The sequence below is a fragment of the Mastomys coucha genome, unplaced genomic scaffold (genome assembly GCF_008632895.1).
Source record: "Mastomys coucha isolate ucsf_1 unplaced genomic scaffold, UCSF_Mcou_1 pScaffold7, whole genome shotgun sequence".
NCBI classification, from domain to species: domain Eukaryota; kingdom Metazoa; phylum Chordata; class Mammalia; order Rodentia; family Muridae; genus Mastomys; species Mastomys coucha.
The window spans coordinates 53207917-53213695 of record NW_022196913.1 but is presented as its reverse complement, the minus strand read 5'-3'; positions in this window follow the sequence as shown (position 1 = coordinate 53213695).

The window sequence follows — 5779 nt, the reverse complement described above, 5'->3', positions numbered from 1 at the left end:
AGAAGGAAAGACAATTCAAACCAACCAGGGAAAATACATGCCTTTCAGAACTGGAACCTCAGGTCAGATTCTAGACTCGGGTGTTGAGACCATCGTTTATGAACAGAGTTACCAACAGAGTGTATGAAGGATCATAAGGACATGTCATGTTCTACCACACTCTTTGACAGGTTATCCATTTGGTAAGTGAGGAGGAGATGGTGCAGGACTTGGTACTTCTGTACCTAGTAAGCTGTGTGCTGAGGACTCTCGTGAGTGCTTTGTTGACAAGGCCAGGCAACACACGTTGGGTGTTAATGAAGATGAATCGGCAGTAGAAGGCCAACTTGTAACACTCACTGCCCAGTGCTTTGATATGGCTGTGGACAGAGATTTCTAGGGACTACCTGCTTAGGTTCCGATGTGTCTGGCTCAGTGTAGTGATGTTGACAAGTGGCATGTAATTTAAGGCATGGGGCCTAGTGTGAGGTCTTTAGGTTACTAGGGCCATTGTCCTTGGAGAGGATCGAGGTAGTTCTCTTAGAGCACTTAGCTAGCTCTTTTGAAAAGATTGCTGTTCAGAGAACATGCCTGGTCTTACCCAGCTCTCTGGCTTGCTGTTGAGGTTTGACCTCTGCTGTCCACATGTGCTCCAGCTGTTGTCATGTCACTGTCCTTTGTCATAAGGTCCCCATCAGAACTGAGCTCAGGGCAGTCCATCCTCTTAAACTTGCAGAACTCTGCTGTAGATAAAACCACTTTTCTAGAGTTTGTCAGCTTGCCAGAGATGTCACAGCCCTGCCCACAGGCTGTTGTTCTCTACCCAATACCATTTTGCACTAGTGAGTGTATGTATGTGTGAGTGTGGTCTGTATGTGTGTGGTGGATGTGCACATGTGTTAGTGGAGTGTATGTGCCTACAAAATGAAGTATTTTTTAATATAAGTGCAAACAGTGAATTAATCTGTAGCTGTATTTCTTTACTCTTGCTAGTTCCCAATAACACAGGAAAACCAAGATTTACTTCAAGCTGCGCATCACTAGCTGGCAATATTGAATTATATTAATCCCTATGCTAATTTGGCTACCTCCCAGCCTTGATACCAATTGATGCTTGAAGTTTAATATTGTTTGAACTCTCTCTGTTTTAGATATTTGTTCCCATGGCATCTTCTCAGACCCTCTCTTTGTGGTTCATCTGAAACTCCTCATAGCAGATCTGAATCTCTCTCTCTCTCTCTCTCTCTCTCTCTCTCTCTCTCTCTTTGTCTCTCCTTTCCTTGGCTGATGGATATCTCACCCTCTCACCCCATTCTCTATTCTCCCCCCCCCCACATTGGGCGATCAGCATTTATTGACAAGGCAGAGAATAAATGGTAGGGATTATTTACACAAACTTGAGACAGGAGATTCTTGATAAGAGCATCACAATGCTGTGTCTGGATTGAAACAAGATATGAGGAAAGAGATATCAGCATTTGAATAACACAAGGATAGCCTTTACACAGTGCACAAAAACTATGTACACAATGTGCCCATGCACGTGCTTGGAGGACAGAAGTTGCCTGGAATCCTACTCTGTCACTCTCTGCCTTACTCCTTTGATACAAGGATCTCTTATGAACCTGGAGCTAGGCTGGTAGCTAGCAAGGCCCAGTCATCCACCTGCCTCCACTCTCCAGAGTGCTGGGGTTATGGGCAAGTCCAGCCTTTTACGTGGCTGCTGTGATCAAAACTCTGGCCCTCATCTTTGTATAGCAAATGCTCTTACACACTCTCCAGCCTTGTTTCACATTGTTGTTAAAGATTGGCATAAGAACACAAAAGATATTCTTGTCAAGTCTGCAGATGGCGATAAGCCTGGACTGCTCACAAATTCAGAGGGCAACACAGTTGGGGGATGAATTAAACTCTTAAAAGTTACACTACAGACAAATACAATTTAACTGGGCCAAACACACAATTCATTATTTGAATTAAACAACAGTAACCAATTATACGTATGGATGAAGAAGCCCTTTCTTATCAAAATTGGAAATGAAAATTTGACCTTGCTTTCAGTATCTTCAGCAAGTTCACAGGATAGTTAGGCCATGGCTGTGTTCTCAGGACTTGGTTACCCAGATGAGTCTGTACTGATCTTACTGGATTCTACCCCAGGCATACTGAGGTGCTGTGCTGGAAAGGAATAGATACAAGGATGTTTGACAGGAGATGGTTGCAGAGTCAGGGGCACGTGGGCTAGTCACATTCCTATGCATGAGGGCTATGGGGGAAATCAGCCTTCATTCTCAGATCTGGACTCCAGGTGCCCATTCAGAATTTCCAATGATACCAGGGCATCTTCATTTCTAAGCACTTCTCCAAGTGACTCTGATGAGGAGTGGGTACCACTCTCAAGGCCTCTGAGCAGGACCCAGCCCGCTAGGTAGGCTATAATCCCTTAGGTCCAGCATCCTCCCCACACTGTGTCACCCACCGGTAACCAAGTGTTAAAGTGCACAAGCCTGTGGGGGCCATTAAACATTCAAACTGTCAAACCAAGAGTGCCCAGTTCATCAACTGAAAATGTCGCTCAAGCGTATTCTTCTATAAAAGAATGCTAAGATGAAGTTCAGCGCTCAAACCTACATAAAAGATGTCCTGGTAACGTGTTTGCTGTTGTCCATTCATTTACAAGGAATGATTTGTGACGTGTCTACTTTTTGCAAGGTGCTGGGACAACAAAGATGAGCAAGCAATTCAGCATGCATACTCAGGGCCCCTTGTGCAGTCATTTCCCCTGCTGCTAACGACTCTACCTCCTACCCATCTTTGAAGATGAAATGCCACCCAGGCACAAAGCCTTCAGTCCTGTTTGGATTCTTCCCCGATTCCAACAATGAGAAATGGCCCACTCTCTTTGAATCCTAACAATGCAGTATTAATGGAAGCTATCACTATATTTTTTCCATAGCCGGGATATTGACACATTGATTATCTGTTCTTCTATCATCATCATTAAAGGTAGGAGTGAGCTAACCCCTGTTCTTTTGCAGAAGACGGGCTTGAGAAATGCAGCTTGATTCAGGTAGATGCTAAAGGCCTTTGTGATCTATGGCAACACATGAAAATAAATCAAACACAGAAACCCTTAAGAATTAGAATAAGTGTGTGCCAGAGTTTTCAGCCACAAAGACCTGCACACTGGATGGGACCAAGTCATAACTGAGCGGTGGTGGACCTTCTCATGTCAAATGCAGTAAACTCTTAAATGTTGCTATAGTCACATTCTAGAAGGGTTGGGCCTAGAGGCCTGGTTGGCTTCTGCCTCCTGCACCTAGAAGCTACATCACACATGCAATGTTTTTAGGTTTCTTTCATCCCAGTCACCATTTCTCCTCCTATCATTTGTCCCGTCCCTAGCAGGTCCAGTGACGTCACAGCCATGTAGCTTCCCCATGCACACAGGGAAGAGAAGGATGGATGGTCCGTGGCCATTTTCTGTGGCAGCCTGGACGGTCTGTTCTTTTTTCTTTCCTATAGGCTCTTACTTTCTCTCTAAGAAATGAGAATGGAAGAATGGTGGCCTGTGTTATAAACCATGCAATGTCTGTCTGTCATAGCAGGTGCCATGATAAGTCAGCAGGGACTCTACTATTGGGTACTGCCTTTTCAGTAGCTTATCTATAGACGGACTACTTTAGTGTTCATAGGCGATGTTTGACTCTTTAAAAAATGTTTCAAATAGGAAGCAGCTGAGTAAAGATAAGCTGGCTAGATGTGTGTGTGTGTACGTGTTTGTGTGTTTGTGTGTGCGTGTGTGTCTGTGTGCATGTGTGTGTGAGCATGTTTCAATAAATTAGCAACGGCTCAGAAATTCTCTTCAATCGTATCATTATAAGGGAAGGACCTTGGACAAGGACAGCTCTCAAGTTGCCTTTGTGAGCATTATTAGTGATATTCACCCCAGCCTTCCATGGTTAACATGGAGAAGGAGCCACTGTGGAAAGGGGGTTGGGGGTGGGGAATAGTAAACACACTGAACACAGAGAGAAAAGGGTACAGCTATACCTTCTCCCTCCCCCTCCTCCTCTTTTTATTTTGTTGAGCACTGGGGATTGAACCTGAGGCCTTATGCATACTATATAAGGTACCTACCACTGAGCTATTCCAACACTTCCCCAGCTGCTCTCTCTCTCTCTTTCTCCCCCCCATGTGTGTATGTGTGCTCACATGTGAATTTGTGGGGTCAAATGACAACCTTAGGTGTCCATTCTCACCTTCCACATTGTGAGGCAGGATGTGTCTTGTTTGTAATTTGCTGTGGTGGTTGTATATGCTGTGCTGGCAGTAAACCTTCAGCTCCCAGCATCCTCTCAGCTTGCCATGGGTGTGCCAGAATTGTGGACGTCACACCCAGCTTTCTGTGACTTCTGGGAACTTGAACTCAGATCCTAGAGTTTGCCTAGCAAGGGCTTTAACCACTAAACCACTTATCTCTCCAGTCCCTGTAACCCCAAGCTCATCTTCTGAGATTCATCCATGAAGCATAGGTTTTGAGTGATTACTGGAAGCAGCTGTGAATATTTAAAGTCTTTCTTTTAAATAACCCTCATCCAGAAACCATTGTGAGGGAATTTAAAGATGGGGAAATCTAAATACTTATTTAATATCTACCTGCCAAGCTTAACTCAAACCAATCCTCCACAAACTACATGGTTTTTCTGTCGACACAATTAGGCACCTAAAGCTACATCACACAAATATAATAACTGGGTGTCTCACTGGAGAAGACATGATGATTTGCTTATGACTGATAAATATTAAAACCAAAAATAAAATTAAAATGACCCCTTTCTCATAAAGCTCAGCACCAACCCCATACACTCTGAAAATGACTCGCAACCCATTCCTTTATTCTCCTAGGGTTTTAGAACTAAAAGATTTCTTTTTGGTCTTCTCTCTCTCTCTCTCTCTCTCTCTCTCTCTCTCTCTTTCTTTTCAAAAATAGCCCCAAAACTTGGATTTAACAAATCATTGCTGTGAGCTAACCCACATTTGAATCAAGAAAATGCGTTTGGTATTCTCCTTCTCTGTTCACATATATTTGAAGTAAATTACATCAAATTGTATTTGAAATACCAAACTGGCATTAATGGGAGCTTTTTTTTTTTTAGCTCCAGGCGCCATTTTAAAATAGATGAGCATAAAAATGCAGACGGCACCATTAAGTTTATATGAAACTAGCGAGAATAAAAATCACCATGTAAGTTCTAATAAGATGTGTTTTTCATTCCAGTTTAATAACCCAAGACTATATTCATCTTGCAGTATAATAAATACACAGAGAGGAATGGATTCTTTTGTTGGCTTAACATGTTGAAGTTCCCTCCCCCCACTCCAAACCCCCACTTCCCCCCAAGAAGATAGAGTTTTCTGGGAAGCTGGGTAAAGAAAATTCCTTAATATGGCAGTGCAGAGTATTATTATCATAAATAATTAATGTGCACAGCAGAAGAAAGCCGAGCTTCATTAATAATTCTTATTTTTAGTTGGCATAAGCTAGAGGTGCTGTGTCTTCTTTCATCCGATCCATGTCAATTTCCTTGATTTTAATTTAATAGATGTTAAAAAATTTAAAGGTGTGGTACATTATGCAGTGGGTTTTTGTTTTTGACTAAATAACATCCTAGTGCTAAGCTTACCTGTGGAGATAGTTTTAGAAATGGAAAGAAGGAAGGAGGGGAGAGGGAGGAAAGCAGGAAAGAAGAAAGGAAGGGAGAGGAAAAGGAAGGAAGAAAGAAAGGAAGGGAGGAAG